Consider the following 20,979-nt stretch of genomic DNA (forward strand, 5'->3'; position numbering starts at 1 on the left):
GTCATTATTTTGTTACTAATAAAGTACATATTAAATGATTAAACACCATGCAACAGTCACAAAACTATTAATGGGAAACCATCATTACTAAACAGTATTAAGAAACAACATTTTATTTGGAAGAGGGTCCGGTAAGCTCATTCCAAATACTATTCAATATTTTTATTCTTCACTTAACACTGTAAAATCTGAATGACAGATCAAGTTGAATAAAGCATTAAGGCTCTGTCCTTTTCAAGCAGAACAAAATAGGTTTGAAAAGCATTAGTTGAAGAAGTAGATAAGGCCTTCTTTGGACAACTGAAGAAGCCTCAAATTCACATGCTCTGATTCTCAATGGGGAGGACTTCAACCACCTGTTATCTGCTGGAAGAACAACAGAGCAGAGCACAAGCAATCCAGGAAGTTTCTGGAGAGCATCAGTGGTCACTTCCTAACACAGGCAATTGAGGAATGGACAAAGGCAGGTGTTCCGCTGGAGCTCATACTTACAAGCAAGAAGGAACTTGTCCGGAGGGTGAAGGTCATGGGCAACCTTGGTTTCAGTGACCATGACATTGTGGAGTTCAGCATCCTGAGAGGATGGAACAAGGCAAACAAGCAGAATCACAACCTTGGACTTCAGGAGAAGAGACTCTGGTCTGTTCAGGGGGTTGCCTGGAAGAATCCCATGGGACACGGTCTTGAAGAGAAAAGGGGTCCAAAAGAGCTGGTTGATTTTCAACTACCAATGCCTCCACGCTCAGAAACAGTCCAGCTGATGGGCAGGAGGCCAAGCAAAGGCAGGAGGTGGCCTGCATGGATGAACAGGGAGCTCCTGACAAAACTCAAACATAAAAAGGAAGCATAATAGAGGTGGAAGCAGAGACAGGAGACTGTAGGAATACAGAGACAGGGTTAAGAAAGCCAAAGCCCATCTGGAGGTGAATCTGACATGGCACATGAAAGGCACAAGACCACCTACTGAGATATCAGTCACAAAAGGAAGATTTGGGAAGATGTGGGCACACAGTTGAATGGATCAGGGGACTGGTATCAAAGGACATGGAAAAGGCCAAGGTACTCAATGCCTTCTTCACCTCTGTCTTCACTGGTGGGATCTGTCTGCAAGAATCCCAGGCCACAGAGACCAGTGGGAAAGTCTGAAGCACTGAAGACTGACCATGCATAGAGGAGGATCAGGTTAGGGAAAGGTTAACGATAACCGTAAGACCTGATGGAATGTACCCAGGAGTGCTGAGGGAGCTGGACAATGTTGGCAGGGGCAATCCTTTCATTCTGCTTCATGCTGGTGAGGCACATCTGGAAGACTGCGTCCAGTTCTGGGGATAAAGATCCTCAGTACAGGAGAGACATGGACATATTGGAGTAAGTCCAGCAGAAGTCTACAGAAGACAGTGAAGGGACTGGAGCCTCTCATATGAGAGGATGAGAGAGCTGGGACTGTTCAACCTGGAGATGAGATGGCTCAGGGTAATCTTATCAACGTGTACAAATGTCTGACTGGGGATGGTGTTGTAAAGAAGATGGAGACAGACTCTTCTTAGTAGTATCTAGTGAAAGGACAAGAGGCAATGGGCGCGAATTGGCATACGGGAAGTTCCATTTAAACATAAGAAAATACTTTTTTCACTGTTAGAGTGGCCAAACACTGGAACATTGTGCCCACAGAGGTTGTGGAGTCCCCATCTCTGGACATATTCAAAACCTGATTGGACTTGGCCCAGACCAACCTGCAGTAGCTGACCCTGCTTTGAGCAAGGAGGTGAGAGTATGTGATCTCCAGAGGTTCTTTCCAAACTCAACAATTCCATGATTTTGTGACTGTGAAACACATTGTAGTATTTTATTGTAGTTGGAGCATGCAACAATCCTATCCTTTCACTCCCTATGCTCAATCATGCCAGAATTAAGGAAAATGGCCAAATCATTGACAGAATTTTGTGCAAAAGGACAAACAAGCTCAGAACGAGTAAGCACATTTGATATCACACTGCTTTTGTTAAACCAAAGGAGGCACCACAGAGACTAATTATTTTTGTGGTTCTTATCCATAAGCATTACATTTTTCAGTGTTCACAGAGAAAAACTTCAGTTAATGAGATCCATAAAGATTCTTTAATCAGCTTATATTGTGAAAAAGTATTAAAGTCTCCACTTTCACAACAGGCACATGAAATATATAGTTTTATGATATATTACTAGCACAGGAACTCACCTCCCCCTTTCCCCTGAACCACCTGCAATTTTTAATAGTCATGTATCGCCAGGGTACCAGAAACCTATAAAAGTTTAACCTGCCAATTAACAACTAGGTAAAGTTCCAGCCTTGTATAATATTTTGATTGCTTCCAAGAGCTTTTCAGAAAAATATTTCCACAAAATTGCTAGCCAGAATTTTGATCTATCTATTACAAGTTGAGTAGTAGGAGAAAAATATAAATGTATTATGGATGAAAAAAATTAATCAATTTTTATACATGACAGTAGACCTGCCAAAGCCAACTCTGGACAAAAGCACTTATTTGTTAAGGGAAGAGGGAAAAGAAAAAAATAAAAAGGCTTTCATTCTAGTATTTCCTCTCAAAGGGGACATAGAAAGTAAGGGCAGAGTTCAGCTATTCAATATAGGTTAATGTATGAAGTACAGTGTGATAGTTTTCAATTTATTTCATGATAATGCATCAAAGAAATAATTAGGTAAAATAACATTATCTTCCTTTTGAGTAGTTCTTTAAAAACTAGGTAAGAATGTATCAGCTTTCAAATCATTTTCAGGAATACAAAAATTGAAGTGCAGAATAGTTACATTTATGTAGATCTGGACTGGGAGGTACACACCAGTATAAATTAAGTATAAGTATAAATTTTCTTGGCATTACCTTTGATAATCATGAATCCTAAGCACTGACCAATACTCCTATTAAGGCTTGAACAAAAAAAAACCCACAATAAAAACATATCCACCTCTGAGACCTAAGATTTAATTATAAAGCAACAAAGTCTAATGTATATTGTCAAGAAAGAAATCATAGACAATATCGATCACCAACTATAACAGGCACCAACTCATATCCATCAAACTAACCAGTGCTAAGTTTTTGTAGGCACCACACAGTTTTGCAGGTGAATACCAGATCTCCTAAATATGAGAAAGCATAAAGATGTCCATCTGAAAGTGTGACAAGGTGTTAAAGAAAGCTGTTGAGCAAAGTGAGAATAAATTTTCACTACTGGATAGCAGATGCCATGAAGAAGTGGCAGAAAATAGAAGGAGAAAGTCAAAGTTAATGGGATATGGTTAGAACTGCAAGCCTGGAGCTTCATGGAATTAAAGCAAACAAATTATTTGGAGATATCCAGTCTGAAGAGGATCAGAGCAAATGAGAACAAGGGAGCTAAGAGACAGAAAAGAAGTGATAAATTGCTTAGGGTTTAAGTGGAAGGACTTGAAAAAAAAAAAGACAGCCTACAGGCAATGGGAGGAAACTAAATGATAGATGGAAAAGAGCTGGGGCTTACATGATGTCTTTCTGCCACAGGGATGCAGGTGCTGCAGAATAACCTAATCCCTGGCACTACAGGGTTACCACTGAGCACACGGCTGCATTCACAGGGGACATTCAAGGCACAGCAGAGTTCGACTACTGCAGTTACACTTTGCCTCTGGGTCAAAAATTATTTGAATCCAGGGTGTCAAAAAATGCTGATATTATGCAAAATGAGTGTACACAATCTACAGGAGCTAATTAATAGCCCTAGACAAGTCCTGGAAACAGCCCGAATGCAGGTTCAGGTAATTTCTAATGCTCCAGTCCACTCAATTACGAGAAGGTGCACTGAATTCAGAGAGAATAGTTTTTATTTTATATAGACATTATTGATCAAAAAATACCACATTTTTAATGACAAAAGAAGAGCAAATTTATGTACCACAAAGTGCAATATCAGGACAAGGGCAAGCAGTTTTCACAGTCTTAGCTTTGAACTGATTCTACTGTACAGGAGTCTCAACTTGTTTTGTTCTTTCCCTTTCTATCCCTTTTCCCATCTTTCTGCCTTTGCAAACTGTAATGAAAATGAAAACTTGATAAGCATTACGCAATGATGAACTATCAAGCAACTTCAAAGAATCATTATTAGCATTTTTCAAACTGCTGTGATTTTTGTCAGGCCAAGTTACAATTTGGCTTCCAGGTTTACTGTGCACTGTCTTCTAAAAGATCACTTTTCAGGAGACCACCATCCATTACCACTGAAAAGAAATATTAACTGAAATATTGCCCAGCAACTCATTTATGCTTCCTTACCTGATCACAAACTGACTGAAGAAACAGCTGTGGGCTTTATGGCCCACTCAAAGCATCTTCCAGCATATCTAGCTTCTGCCTAGACACTCAGTTTTCTTAGTAAATTATTTGTGTCTCTGTTTGTGAGAATTGCAATAAAATCAATATTTGTAGGAATCAAGGGACAAAGGAAGTGATTACCATACTGAAAAAAAAACACAACCCAACAACCAAAACAAACCAAAAACCCACTATGAAAACCCATAGGCCAAATGTTTTCAGACATAGGCTATAAACCCTAATTGGAAACATTCTGACTTCATGTTATTTTTATCTACTATAATGTTCATTTCATTATTATATAGGAAAAGGGATCAAAATAATTTACAAATGCAGACTAAACAATATTTCACAACAAAAATGTAAAGATGTGACATTCTGATAATATCTAATTTACCATTCACTAGGTTCTAGATCTATACTACAACATCAACCACATACTCCATTACTATTCATCAGTCCAATTCACATTCCAAGAAAAACAATAAAAATCAGTTTGCATTCAGATTTTGTAGGAATGGCATTTTAAGAATCTCTTGGAGAGATTTCTGGCTTCTCAGGAAAGGGCTCTCAGAAGAATGGCTGAAAAGGAACAAGCAACACCATTTATTTCTGGTTCTCTAGAAGTTCAATAGGAGTTTTAATTCAGAACTATTGTGTTTATTCAAGTCATTTTAGATAACTTTTTCCAAGTTTTAAGGGCTTGGCATATAGTATTAAGTTTCATCTACAAGCACCATAACTTTACATACAAAGCATTTATTATTATCAGTATACAGTATCAGTGTACAACATATCCTTGATGCAAAAATCCTCCCAAGTTTAATTGAAACAACCGTAGTGGTTCCCAAACAAAAAATTACTTAAAATAACACTTTTTTTTTCCTCTAAATTATTGTAACTTAGATAAGACCAACATAATTGTGAAACAAAATGATGTACAGTAAAATAAAAACCTAACTTCTACTTCTCAATTTTTAATTTATGAATTACACAGGATGGGAAGATTAACAAAGCTGAAAATTCAATCATCTTTATTTCATTAGGAAGGTATCACAAATGTTAGGTTGGTTACTGGGCAAGGAAACTACCTACATGAATTCTGCTTTAATTTGTGGCAGTTCTTGATGACACTTCAATTAAGGCAGAGTATGGCCAAGAAACAGCTCTTTCCATACCACTGCAAACTAAGAAAATAAGACTGATCTATCCCTGGTCTGCGGCTCTCCTGGTGACCAATCTGCCCAGAAGGTAGCACAGGCGACATTTACCTGTTTCTTCTGTTTTGCAGAAGATGGAAATTTTCCTGGGTTTCTTATACGTATCTTAGATCATTTATTGCATTTCACGTTCATGAAGGAAAATGGATTATTTAGCTTAACCATAATGTGTTACTCACTGCCAGTTGAAGAACTGTAGAAATTAGCTCTGCCACACACCAGTGAGGTGGCTAGTCATTTTTCAGCTTCATAAACAAGTCAAAGGGAAAGGAAATCTATTTTTTATTAACCAGCTTCTAAAACTAAGTCATTTATGCTTCACTCTGACGAGACCTCTAGTCAAAGGAAAATAAAGCCAACTGCAATAAGTTTACCAGTAGGTTGCTTTATTAAAATCTATAAGGTGAAATTTTTCAACACAATCAAATCATCATAAAATATGTTATGTATTTATGATAAATTAAACTGCTATTGCAGTCCTTTTCACTATAACACCACCCTTGGGACCAAGGGATTTTGTAGGTTCCAAATATGTGTTATTGTAAGATGCTGTTCTACTTAAGGTTAAGTTGCATATTCCATTATAAAACCCCATTTCCAGGGGTTTATTACTCAGCCATAAAAATCTGCTTGGGGCTGAAATACGGCATGTAAAGACTCAGTTCAGCAGCAATTTTTTCAATGAATATTTAAGAAAAAAAAAGAAACAAGCCCTCAGTTTAGCTATTTTTAAATTAGTAAAGTGCCAAACTTTCAAAGAAATTCCACACCTGCAAAGATTTGAGTCTGGATCTGAATACTGACGCCAAAAGTCAAAAACAATCTCTTCAGTGACCATCTGCCTGCCTGAGTCCATTATTTCCCCATGGCAAAGCAGAGACAGCAATACCAAAAGGGCAGCCTAAGCATTGCAGCACTTCAAAGACTGCTCTTTCCAGATCCTTTCATGAGTATTTGAATGCTTTCTTAAATCTTCCTCCTTTTAGGTGTATATTTTTCGAAAGTACAATTAAATTAAAACATAATTTTCATATTTGATTCCTGAAAAAGAAATGCAGGATGCTTCACTTAACTTTTACAAGCATAAATAATTATTTTATCGGGGCTTTTTTTTTTTTTTTTTTTTTTAAGGTATCAGTAGTGCTGGCATTAAAACTTCAAAAAAATTTCAGTGAATTTGCTTTTATTTACTTTGGACTATTAAGTTATGGTGACATAGGAATGGATGTTCTGGGTCAGAGTACAGGTTCATTTAGCTCTGTACCTGATCCAGTGATTCATGCGCAGGTACCTAGGAAAGAATAAGAACAGAACAAACATACTGTTTTCCCAGCCTCCACAACATCTTGAGCCACACTCATCTTCTGATATATTTAAACCATAGCAAGAGTAAAACTTTCATGTAAAAAATCTGCAATTTTCTCTGGAGATTTTGAGTCTGTGAATATTCTTTGTTTTTAGCACGTAAAATGCTAATGATTTACAGTGATTCAATACAGATATAGTGATAGAACGACACATGCCTGAGCACCAGTATGTGACCACACATACACGGGAATTCAAACTTTAAAAGCTCTGATTAAAAAGGCAGGAAATACCAGATTGATCTCGACAGCGCAACTTTCATTTTAATACCCTCGTGCATGGGTGCTGTAACTGAATCTTTAACCACACCTCTATGTGCTGTTTTTTTCTACAGAACTTATGATACATTTGCTCACAGCAGTCATTGCTCTATTACATCTTTTACTCTCCCCTCTTTGATCATTATGTAGTCTTCACACACACTTTATTCTTTGCATGGAATAGCAATGCAGATATAAAGACATTTATTTCAAAGCTCCTGACATGTCCTTACAGGTTTTCCTCTGATTCACATGCTCAGTTTTGAGTTTTGCAGTCTAGTAAGATGTGCAGCAGGTTACTGATCCACCAAAGCAGAAGTGCAGCGCTAGAAGACTGAAAGTAAAGAGGAGCCACTTGCAGTTGCTGATCTGGGACATTACCAGTGACGTTACCTTCGTCCTTAAGCAGTGGTTAGCATACCACAGCTCTCTCAGCGATCCAAGCACAGCTACTCTAAGCTTCACCTGCAGTGAAGTGTTGCAGTGGATTTCTTTCCTGTCCCAGTCTCCGCATCTAGCCAGCCCCAAGCTGCAATCCTACAGCTTCCAGTCACAGTGCCAGTGTCCCTGTCTAGGAGATCACTGTGATACCTCCACCACATAGGTCCCCTCCTTCAAATGTTTTGCTACTTTCATCTCTGGGTTTCTCCTTGTGCAATGTGAGGCCTGTTAACATTCCCTGCTCCGGGCTGTTTTCCTAAGAAGTCCCAGCATGCTCAGAAACCCACCAAGTACAGGTTTCCTACCTGTAAACCTCTATTGTCAGTTTTGATCCAGATGTCCTAGAGTGGCCACAACAGGCAGCAAGAGCACAGTGGCAGGAGAGTCCTGCCCGTCCCTGGGGTTCAGAGAACAGAGCAGTGCAAAGCTGTAAGGCACAGGGGTCATGTACATCTTCTCTACACCAATGTTTGCAATGCCTTTACAAAAGTAAACTTTGTAATACAGGCAAATTGTAAAGGGACAGCTTATTCCACTTCAAAGCCATATTTAACTAGTCAGCGCATCTGTTATGAGTTTCATATTAACTAAAGTGTTAGCATAGACAAAACCTTTCCCTCACTATTTTAAAATGTACATATTGCACATACTGCTGGTGGCATACAGTACACGCTGGTGATTTACCTGCAGCTGTATTTCAGTGAGCAAATCCTTTTCACTCTGCAACACCCAAGCATATATCCCCATCATACGGGGCCAAAAGGCGACAGCAATGTAAATCCTTAGAGATTACATGGCCCCTCATGAATGGTTAAGTGGAGATTATTTAAAAGACTTAATTACACAGAAACCTGACACACTCCTTTTTAATGGCCAGGCAGACTGTTGTTTATTTAGTTTTTGAAATCTAGTCTAAATTGGGCCTTGAGAAAAAAAAAAGTAGTCTAGGTTTCAATTAACAGATTGTCTTCCACTAGTCAAGGGATAATTTGAGCTGTAGAGAAACACGTGTAAGAAGTAAAAATAAAGTGTAAGTACTTCCTCATTTAATCTGTAGTTCATCACTGGTATTACATATTTACCTGCATAGTCTAGTTTAAGGTATATTAACAAAAAGTAATATTGTATGTTACTATATATTAGTTATTAAATCTTTCATTACTGTCTAGTTTATCAGCAACAGTTTAGAAAAAACATCATAGAATTAGGAACAGGATAGATAGAAGCTTCCACAAGGAAACTGTGCAGCAAAAAGAGTTTGTCAGTTGACAGCAACAAAATATTTTTATAAGAGAAAGTGATACTCCTTAGTAATATCAGTACCAATTTTGGAAATGTTTTGGCTGCAACTATGCAAATCAGTGACTGGGACTGTCTGTTTAGATGTATTTGGATATATTTATGATAAAAATGTTGGATGGAATGTCTACTGTGTAAAAAAAAATACTTTTTTTAATAAAAAAAGCAAATTCTTAAAATCTGGGAATAATATTTCAAAACCTTTGTTTCATAGTTTTTATTCATAATGACATTAAAATTAATTTATTAACTCAGACTGAGGTACTGCACTACATCAGAAAAAGCACCTAAGCAATGCTCTTCAAGAAAAAAAGAAGTATTATGCATGAGAATGAGGAACACTTAAAATTTGAGTTATGAACTAGGCATACAATAGTGATTTGCTATTCAAATTGACTAACGCCTAGGTCAGAAGAAATGAAGCATATTATTTTCTTTTTAATGATTAGCCTGAAAGAACATCTGCACACTGCTCTTGGCAGCAGAAAGTAGCAGGAGGGAACTTATATAGGCAAGCAAGATTAATTCAGGTTGTTAACTCGTGTGAATTTCTGAGTTTGCAATGTACTTCAGAGTCAACAGAGGGCAGGATGATTCTCTACCACAGATTCAAGAAAACAAATTGACAGAATTAATACTTTCTTCATACATATGACTCCTCAAGATATTTCTTTAGCTTTTAAAATATACATACTCCAATACTGTGAGCAAACATGAACAGAGGTCCCCAGTCACAAGAAAATACACATATATAATTTTTTTTCTTTTCAAGGTTAGTTTCTATTCTAATTGTACCAAACAGTATTGGCTTGTGTGTACCTATGTACTTTAACAAAGCGCAGGGAAAATTAATTTCTGTTTGAAAAATGAACACAAATTGAAATCATACAGCAAAATTAACACTTAATAGCTTTACAAATGCTAATGCTTTCAGTAAGCAATTAGCAAGCCAAGCTATCACACAGTCACTGCCTGTGCTGCAGACTTTCTGTCATGAATTCCAGACTTGCGCTCTTCTGCTAAATCTGGCTGAAATTTCCCAATGCGTTTTAAAGCTTGAGGGGGAAAGGCAGAGGATGCTATCATTTTAGCCTCGTTGCCTCATGAATGAAGCCCAAAAATTCAGAATTTAAAACAGTAGTTTGGTTGACCTACAAATCTTGACAATAAAGGATTACAGGTTTTTAAGCATCATGATACATTTTTGCTACCGTTTACGAAAATGGCTGTTTTAAAGAAGTTTTATACAAAATGCATGCTCGACTTACTAGTTTTCTTAATTTTTATATTTAAATTCATTAAATGCCTCACTCCTTCAGTTCTCTAAGCTGTCTTCCATCCATTTGAAATCCCCATTGTTCTTGTGAAATGACAGTATTCTATCTAAGAAGGAAAGCAAATATCTAAGAAGAAAAGCAAATAGCTATGGCTCATACGGTATTTTCACTAAATTAGTATAAGTTTCACTGATGCCAGTGGAAACCAGAATTCATCTACCCTACAGATTGCATCTGCATGTCACTAGGGTTAAACAACAAATGAAAAGGCAGTTAGATTTATCAGTTAATTAAGCCTGGGGAAAAAAAAAATCATTATTCATTTAAAAAAAATAATTGTTTTGCTGTTCTTTCATTTATTTAGTGATAATAACAAATAAGCTTTGATGATGTTGTCATACTATTTTTACCACTCACCTTTCAGAAGGCTGCACTAAATATGATTTGCACTGGTAAAAATGCCATTGTCATGGTGCTGTGAAATGAATAAGCACCCAGCAACTAATACCAGAGAAGCAAATTTTTAAAAAATTGGCATGCACAGAATTGCTTCAGTAGAATTGTCCACCCCATCATGCTGCAAGTCCAAGCACCGCTACAGGGAGCAGATATAACACTACTCCCCGGTTCAAGCTCAAGAGGAACCAAACCACCTTTGGTGGCAGGAGGACAGGGAGTCTCTAGGACACCTTCAGATCCTGAAAACTTGTATCTTTTGGACCAACAAAGAATCCTGAATCTACACAAGGTACCCAGCTTGATCCAGCAGACTCCTGGAGTTGACCAGGAGCCACATGAATGACAACCAGCTTAGGGAAAGAACATGCCTTCCTTCTCCATGGGAGGGTAAAGCTCATCTATCTGCTATACTTCAGCTCCTGACTTCACTTGTGCAGTTTGCCAGTCTCCTGTGGGGAAAGCCCTACCAGTGGGCAGGATTCTTTACTTGACACATCAGTCCATGCAGAGTTCAACCAAAAACCTAAATATTTTTAACTTGCTGACTTGCCCCACCTATTCAAAACTTGCTGGAAATTCCCCGGCAGGTTCTTGAGTGTGTGAGCTGCCCCAGGCAGCTGCTGTTGTTCGCAACACTGACAGCACATGCCTTCAGTGACCACTGAGGCAGACGTGGTGTCCCACCCTGCAAGGGGCCAGCAGCAATAAACCTGCCCACCTTGTGTTGCTTCGTTGGACATGCTCAGGCCTCAGTCACCGTACCCAATCAGGTACTGGCCCATTGCTGAAGGCTTTGTCAACAACGTCAAAGTATCCAGCCTCCCAACAACACGTCTGAAGTACTTACACACAGTCACAGGGAAGACTGACATACTGGGAACAGAAACTGCACAGGCAGTAAAAAAATAAAACAAAAAATAAGCTGAATATAATATGTTGAACATATTCTATTTTCATATTGAATTTAAAACCTCCATTTTTAAAGAATATAAAACTTCTGCAACACGTACATTGAAATACTACTGAACTGAATGAATTCACAGCAGAAAGGTCTCAGACTACATCAGGGTTATGGTTATTGCCATAAATTTTGATTAAATGTTTATGAGTCAGTTGAAATATTGCAGGCAGGATCTTTTTTTCACTATAGGGTGCACAGATACAGTGCAAAATTCTCTAGAAATATAGGGGATTGTGGGTTTAAAATATGATTATTTATTGTCAGATTGATTTATTATGGCAATGGTTAGGGGCCCCACCTGAGATGGGAATACCACCAAGCAAGGCTCTTTTTAAAGCAGAAGCGGGGAAAAAGACCAACTCTGGGCTCTGTTGGGTGGAGATAAAACAGATGTGAAAGCCAAAGAAGGGGAGAAGCAGCATATTAGCTCTGTAATACAAATAAAGAACTGAAACACTGAGATGAGGCGACTTGTCTAAGGTAGTACCATCTACAGTGGGCAGAGGGGCACTTACACCAAGAGCCAGCCCAAGCTTTCAACTGATGCCAGGCAAAGAAGCTGGAAGCAGAAGTGGACTAGACTGTGCTCCTGTTTTAATTAGAATATCACACTAGACTGTGCTCCTGTTTTAATTAGAATATCACACTCAAAACCTTAAATTTAGAATCCTCTTTAACCAAACGTCGTATCACAGTGTCACAGACAGGAAGATGCTGCTTCAGTAAAAGCACCTTTTACAGCTGTGTAAAAACTTCCCTACGGGTAAAGTTTTCTGATTGTTCTGGGTACATGAAGTCCAAAATCCAGATGCAAGCTACTATGAAAACAAAAACTGCAGTAAATTTAAGGATTTTTTTCCCAGCCTCTGTTGCACACGACTATGTGCTCTTTGAATCAAAACTTCCTACAAGTATGGTTTTGATCTGATGAACTCATGACTGATTCAACTAACTAGTTATCCTTCAAATCCCATCTTGCTGAAACAAACTTTCACAGGGATATTCCTCTTTCCTTTAATTCCCAATTGTTGCACATACCATATAGTGGTTAAATTAAATGCACATTTAGTAAGTTTGCTCTGCAATCATTTACTTGTGCAGGAACAGCTTGCACACTCTGGAAAGTTTAGCTTGTTAATTATGAGTCCATTGCTCGATATTTATGCAACTGACGTTACCAGGACATGCAAAAATGCGTAACAGCTATTTACATTCCTGTGTGCCCTGAAAAGAGCAGAATTCCTTTGGAAATCTTAGTGCATATTTATGCATTTGAAGACCAATCTAATATATAAATATATATATAAGGTTCTGCAAGCTCCTGAAAACTTGCATAAGCTGAATTTGCATGCATGAGTTCACAATGCAAACAACACCATTTTAAAGCAGCAAAATGAAGTAATAATGTGTTTAAATAAACAAAAGGATAAATAAATCCTGTTTTATGCAGCCATTCTAGCCTCACCCCGTCAAATACCACCACAGCTGAATGAAGAACCATTACTCAGCCCTTCACTGCATTGCCAAGCAGCAGCACTGCTGCTGAACAGAAAACTGGCCTGCAACTGAAAACTGTTCCTTGACAGTGCTGAGAGGATGCACCACATCTGTGACTGACTGAATTTGAAGGGACAATTAGCAGAAAGCCTATTACGGCTTTCTGTTCACATCACAGAATCAGAATTCATGCCCCAAGTGGTCCTCTCTAAGAAGAGGTAGACCTCTGATATACTCAGGTATTGAGGGTAGTCACAGAAGTGGGCTGTCCAGCTGTCCTCCTCTTTCCTCAAGCATTTCTGCTACTCTAAGCTCCCAGATATTTCCAACATTGCCTTCCTATTGCTCTTTCTGCTGCTGCTTGAGCAGTTTGGGCTTCAGCTTCTGGAAGGCTCACATGCAATTATCATTTAATCAATCACCCACAGTTTTCCCCAGCATTACAGCTGGCATAAAGCAAGTGGTAAATTTTAATACTTTATAGTTCCAATGATGCTAAAGAAAAACAAGAATCTTTGTGTCTGGCGCAGCTTAAAGCACGTTACAATCAGAGGAAGTTTATGAGCTTCTCAAAGCAAAATGTAACTGTGGAATTGTATACAACAGGAAGAGTATGGCAACCTAACAACAGAGATTACAACCAGTTCACTCCAGAATTACACATCTAAAACCATGTGTGTTTATTTAGGTATATGCAGAGAAATGTGTTATCATTATTATAATTTTTTTGATATCTACCTGTTGCCAAATTGAAAAGAAACAGTCTCTGGCAAATAAATCACCACTAATTAGCAGAGTCTCACCAGCTGAGTGCCTGTCAAATCCTTTTAAGTGACTGAAATTAATTTCAAATACTTTGTTGGGTTTTTTTAAACAGTGGGGAAAAAGAAATCATTTAGCAAATACCACCTGAATCCCATGAGCTCTTCGATAATACTATGCCTGTATTAAAAATGTTTTTGGAAATCCTTGCATACATTTCCAGTATATTGGAAATAAAGACGACTGTCAGATACTCTTATTAGTCACTTGGAAAAGCCAAAACAGCCCAGTGGGAGGGAGAAATGTTATACTGATACGATGATGAGTCACTGCAGTTTTGATTGAATCAGGGCCATTTATTTGAAAATCTATTGCCCCAAAATGTTCCCTAATTTGCAAAACTCTTTTTTTTTTCTTTTTTCTTTTTCTAACTGGATATCTTATATATAAATTTTTTTCCTTCACTTTATGCTCAGGAATTTTCTGTTGGCCCTTGTGTAGCATGATGCCTATAACATCCAAAACAGAGGGCTCCAGGATGTCTGCCATAAGAAAATATACTGGCTTGCTTTATTTTTAAACATTAATACAGTTGGCAGCCATGAGGACATGAATGACATGTTTTAAAAGTTTGTGGGCCAGACAAAGAAGGATCAAAAGATTATCTGCAAGCAAAGAGTAAACATTTCAAACTGAGGAAATAGGAACAGAAAAGGCTCATCTGTACGCAGACCAAATTTTTCCAGCAGCCCGAGGTAGTGGGGAAGAGCGCGGGAACTCCTCTGCACCAGCTCCCTCTGCAGGGGTCAAGCTGCAATCCTGGCGAGCAGATTTCACCCTCAGAGTTTATAATTGCATGTAATTTCTGTGTCTGAGTAGGAAACAAATGCACAAGTAGGCAGACCACTTCCAATGGCTGGAAAAGAAGCCTAAGAAAAATGTCATGGGTTTTGGGAGTTTTTTTAAACCTAGGTATAATATCTGAGCTCAGGTGCCTACACTTTTGAGTGTCTAACTGTGGCTGCAGTTTGGATCCTTGCCATAAAGAAGACACAGTATATTAAGAAGTATCTGCACTCTGAAAGAAAGATTGGTGGTTTGATTATGGCACATGGAGTTTGCAAATGAATAAGCTAAACTACCTTCAGCAGCGCCCCTGAAAATCAGTTGTTCCCTCTTCACACTCTGCAGCACAAGCCTGATGAGGTACATCTCACATGTTTAATGCTTTCCTCAGGTATTGCTCTCAGGCTTCTTCCAGACCTGCCTTTAAATCATGAGAGACACCAGAAGCAGCACCAGAACAGGAGCAGAACGAGAGTTTTATATTATGAGTTCAGAATACTGACATTACTTGGCCACTCCTGGTTTCTCCTGGTTTCCAGGTCTTCATAAAAGACATCAGACTCTTCTTGGTGGTGAAGATCATACGAACTCCTAGAAACTGCTGGGAACAAGCAGATGGGGACAAAACCACATACATGTCTACTGGTAAGCTACAGACCACAGTCTGGAGAATTCAAAAAGCATCAATTACTCCTAACTTTGAAAGACTCTTTGAAAGACATTTCTGACTCCTTCTCACACCAGCCCCCAGGGAAGAAACGACTCTGTCATTCTGCTCTTAGCCCAGCATAGAAAGCAAAGGACTGCTTCAGCTGCACCGTCCAGCACAGAAAAGGAAAAGAGAAATGCACAATCTGAACCAGGGTGGGGGCCAGGAAGGATACTGCAGCCAAATCAAACACTTTCCAAATGCTGGAACAGAATACAATCCTAAATACAAATGAACCCTGCTGGTTTTATGATCTGCACAATGAAGTGTATCAAGGTATCACTTCAAGGCTACATCCTATTTACAAATACAGCACTCAAGCCTTTCAAGAGCTGTAGCAGTACTAGGTAAATACATGCTACTAATTACTTCTTCCCAAGGATTGAGTTGTTGCAGTTTGGAGCTGAACATCAGAGAGTCTTGTTCATGCTTCTTTTTTCTCCTTTTCTGTACCCAAATGAATATTTTCTGAACACAGTAACTGGAAAAAATGGCCTTCTCGCTCAAGCATTTAAACAGTCAGTCCTCTAGTGAATAATAATAAAAAAGAAAAACAGTGTTAACCGGATGGACTGAACTCCAACCAACAGCTCCCCCTCCCAGCCAATTCAAAGAGGATCAAGAGAAGCAAAAAGTGAAGTTTAGAATTCAAAGGCACTGTGAACCAAAAGGTAAGTTTTCCAGTGATAGCAGGAAAATTTTAACATGCAGAGGCTCATGCTCAGAGTTTTGTGATGACAAGGAACCTTATACCACAATGTCTCAACAGAGTGCATCTTACATGTCACTGAAAAAACACTGTACTTAACTGTAATGCCATGTTTAAACCTAAAAGATAAAGGGTTTCTATTTTGTTTCATAAAATGAGAGGTAAATTTTACTACAGCTGTGTTGGAAGGACAGTCATCAACTTCTACAGTAGGAAATGGCATACATTTCGAGGCAGAACTTGACCAAGTTCACTGCAAGCATTGCAGACTCACAGAAGCACTCGGGTTCAAAGGGACTTTGGGACGCGTCCAGTTCAACCTCCTGCTCTGCCAGATCAACACTGAATTTGGATCACATTGTTTAGGGCTTGATCCCATTGGGCACTGAAAACCTTCAAGGGGGGAGGCTCTACAACCTCCCAGAGTAACCTGTTTGCTTAATTATCCTCTTATAGATTTTTTTTTTCCCTTTTATTTCCAATTTATGACAACTGTTTCTTGTTATCTTGCTGGGCATTTCCGCAACAAGTCTAGCTCCACCTTCATGGCAACGTCCTCTTAGATACATCAGAAGGCTGCTATTCCTACTTTTATTCATACCTTTGTGAAAAACATTTAACTAAAAGTAAGTCTCAAGGGCAACTTAGAATGTTTTTTTGGACACACAACACACACGTTGTTTGTGTTCAGCTACACAGAGAGAATGAATTCATTCATCATGAGGCTATGTGATTCATCACATAGACATCTCCAGACATCCAAGTTCCTTATGCATGTTACACAGACCATAGATAAATCTACCTGTCTTGTGGACACATATCTAACCAGCATACCAATAGGGCATTTTGTATTTTGAAAGCATTTAAGCTGTGATTTCTGCACTGATTTTCAGTTCTGAAAACAGTTTTCAACATTCTCAGCAGCTTCAAATAGTCATTTGCTTTCCTTCCTTAAAAAAACACTCAACAATAATAAAACACAAAACAACAAAAAAAAATCAAGAAAAAGCCCACAAAACAGTCAAATGTTTAATCAAAAGGTTTTCCTCTGCTTTCCACCTACCATTTCCTGTATCCACCCACATATGTTTATATGCCCTGACTCAGAAGGATACATTAATAGTACAGTGTAACAGCAGCAGGCCTAGAACATGAATTTCACATCTGAAAATGTGAGATTCCCAAAATTCCCGGTGAAACATGTACATACATATTTTGAATACTTAAGAAGATCCACTATGTTGAACCTAAAAGTTGCGATATACTTATGAGTCAGAAATCTATTTTAGTTCATTTAGGATTATGTTTATGACACTCTCTAAGCCCTACCTTTGAACTAAGGTACTTATACCTTATATAAGCACAAAAAATAATACCTCTAATACCATTTAAAGCCCTCTAAAATGTTTATTGGTTTCCCTAATACTTGCCGAGTATATAAAATACTCAATTGTGAAACTGAGTGATTTAAAGCTTTTAATAGGTCTCTAGAAGGAAAAAACTGTATAATTTGTTTGTTGCTTTTCCTCTTGTAAAAAGCACACCTATACCTGAAACCTGTGCTCCAAAACAACTCTTGTATATACTGTGTGTAGATTCCGGATTCAGATTAACTGCCACATGACATTTATACAACATAGACTGATGCATAGTTATAGTCCCAGTTCAGTTCCCACGTATGCACAAGGCACCACTGCCTTCACAAGCACATCACAGCAAAAGCACAAGCACAGTGTTCAATGTTGCAATCTCAGAGAAAATGGAATAGATCTCATTTTTACTTTTTTTTTTTTTTCCTTTTCTCTGAATAGCAACATACTGCGGCATATTCATGGAGCTGCATGTTAGAAACTTCCTGTAAGTGTAACTTACATTTCTCATTCAACTCACATGACATTTTTTGGTTGATGCTATGTGGCTAAAACCATATCGTTTGAAAATCTCCAATTTTAAGTGCAGTTAAGAAACAACCTTTTCCTCATTGACATAAGTGAGTCACTGATAAATGTTACAGTTCAGCTTTTCCAGGCACAAAAGACACTTGACAACAACCTACTGCACTTTGACTTGTGCTCCTAAACTGGTCAAACACAGTGCCTCAGAAAAACATTTCTAATTACTGTGAGAACCTTTATCAATGTATTAGTTGTTAACAATACAAGGAAAATATTATCAACAGTTACTTGATCATGTATCTGTAGATAGACGCAATTTACTTTATCTTTTAGCAAACTCCAGTGTGAGGAGAAACCATCAACAAATTTCTCCTATTCTGATTTCTACCTTTTATCTTCTGCTCTTCTTGCTCTTAAAATCTTTCACCAAAAGGCAGTTCTCCACCTGCGTTTGAATTATGTTACATTTGTCTTTCACAAAATCCATGCAGAATTAAACTGAAAAAAATAGTATTCTTATATACACATATATTACTGTATGTGCACTATTATTTATATAAGAGAGTCCACACGCTTATTCAGGCATCTCAGGAATGCTGTACAAAACCCTGTGTGCAGTCTCAAGCACCAAGTCTACAAGAGAGGAAATCTGTGTTTGCTTTCACAATAGTAAATCAACTTAATGTGAGGGACAGAACAAAATTCTTTCTTACTAGTCACCTGCTAGTTACTTTGATATATTAAACATGCAGAAAATAAAATAAAATATGGTCTTTAACCATACAGTTTTATTTGTAATCCCTGACTTCCAAACACTAAACACAGCCGCAGCACAAACATTCAAAGTCCTGAGACGAGCAGCAGCCATACTGGCCCAGATGCTCAGTGGGTCCAGCAGCTGCGCCTCGGAGCCCGGCTCTGCCATCCCCTGCACCTGGGAGCTCCCAGGTCTGCAGCCTCACGTGCCAGTGGCTGGCACTCAGGCCTGCCAGCCCACCTCCAAGTTTCTTAGGGTTCATACAGGCAGGCTCAGGGCAGAGGGATTACACAGGGGATGGTTGGACTTAGGTTATAAGAATATCGACTGCAGCAATCATGTGTAACACTCATGACTGTAATGACCAGCAACCTGCTGGTAAGTGACAAGTTGCTTCTATACCCTTTTCCCTCCATCTTCCCATGTTTTATCCTCCTTAACCCACCTTCATCAACCTTTGATCCTCCCCCCAAATATCTCATACCAAATCTTCCACATTCTTACAATCCCATTAAAATATCCCCTAATAAATTTTATACAATCCCAAAATACTCTGGCTGCAGGAACTCCCATAAAGTCCTATGACCCTTCAGTCAATAACCTTGTTAAGATCTCATGGCATCCTAGGGAGAGGTTTCTTTGATGGCTTTCACACCAGGGACCTTCAGCGCGTTAGGCACAGGCGTTGGCAGCGGTTGGGTTACTGCTGCTACTACCAGACAGTGCAATCGCCGGTCCTCCAACTCTGCTGCACCTTCGTGTTCCCCTTGCTCCGTCCCTGCTCACCACACCCAACAGGTACCTGCGTAACGATCCTTTTCAAAAGTGATTTCATTCCGTTAACAAAATCATTAAAAAACTTGAAATTCATTTCAGATGGTATGATCTGTTGTCCAGTGATAAAACATAAACTAAATTGAATGTTCATGTTTTGATGAAATATAATTATATTTTAGAAAACTTCATGACTAATTACGTGAGCGTGATTACTCTAGGTCGACAGTGGGACAGCTTTTAAATTGGCAGGATTATGAATAGTAAAGGTAGGTATCTATTCACTGCAAATGCACTCCCAAACACACAGGAGCTCCCCATCCAAGAGTCAGTGAAGTCACCAGAGCCGGGCAAGGGTGTAGCAAAGCCAGTGCCAGTGACCTGTTAAAAACAGGCTTGATTTTATTAATAATCTAGCTTTCAACAGAACTGTTTCCCTGCACAAGAGCTATTTTAATAAGGAAGCATCATGGACTTAGCACTTCCATCATATGCTACTCATGACAGAGACTTGGCACTTGTCACCACCGTATTTACTATGGTTATATCACAAATAAATGGACTAAAATAGAAAGGAAAAAAACTAATAACTCCAAAAATTACTCAAAATACAGGCCTTTATTTTAACGAAGGGAGGATTTCAGCTTAATTGCTTAATTGCCTAGGGGAAAATCTAGCCTAATAAACACTGAATTCAGTGCTATGTTGAGGATCTAATTTGGTATGCTACGGCAGCTGAGAGAAGGATTTCAGTGATAAGAGCTGCAACACGCAGACAGAACAGAGGAGAATTCTGCAGCATGAAGTCTGCCAAACCCTTCCATTTTTTTAATTCTAAGGGTTTGGTTTATACCAGATTCGCAACTATTTAGCATGATTTTCATACTAAGAATAAGAGAGGAGCCGATAAGTGTCAAATTCCAGGAAGTTCTTCATACTTTTTTAAATGAAAAATAAATTCCATTCCAAAATGTAGCCCAGTGGATCTCAGCAGAAAACAGCAACAGTAGCAATAAATCTGTTAACAATTTTAGAAGTTTATTTGCAAGTTCCATGGTCCTAAAATAGAAATAATGTATATTCTCACCCAGAGATAACTGGAATTTCAAGGAACAGCCAAGGAATGTCAATGATCAATAAGAGAGATTTACTCGAACAGTTCAAAGTTTGGGAGCGGTTCCGAATACATCCCTTTCAGATCTAATTTTGTGTAAGTGACCTAGATTATTGAAATGTAATTTATGGCACCCTAGTTCTCTCTTACTTTTCACTTATGAGATGTCTGGTGCAACACAAAATTGACATTTCAAATACTATAGCAGCAGTTTGTTTCCTAAGCAATTATACGATGCACTGATTTCCTCAAGGAAGTAAGCAAACAAAAATAATTACATAGCAC

General features: G+C 38.5%; 1 protein-coding gene and 1 long non-coding RNA gene across 4 annotated transcripts in view; both read right to left on the reverse strand.

The window, feature by feature from the left end:
* Positions 1 to 20,979, reverse strand: part of HDAC9 (histone deacetylase 9) — a 490,905-nt gene that overhangs the window by 330,160 nt on the left and 139,766 nt on the right. The window lies entirely within an intron of this gene.
* LOC141941109 (uncharacterized) overlaps positions 3,845 to 20,979 on the reverse strand; it is an 89,190-nt gene continuing 72,055 nt past the window's right edge. Inside the window, exon 3 of the long non-coding RNA XR_012628223.1 lies at positions 3,845 to 4,931. This is a non-coding gene — a long non-coding RNA (uncharacterized LOC141941109). The remainder of the gene's footprint in view (positions 4,932 to 20,979) is intronic.

This window comes from Strix uralensis, chromosome 1 (assembly GCF_047716275.1).
Source record: "Strix uralensis isolate ZFMK-TIS-50842 chromosome 1, bStrUra1, whole genome shotgun sequence".
Classification (NCBI taxonomy): domain Eukaryota; kingdom Metazoa; phylum Chordata; class Aves; order Strigiformes; family Strigidae; genus Strix; species Strix uralensis.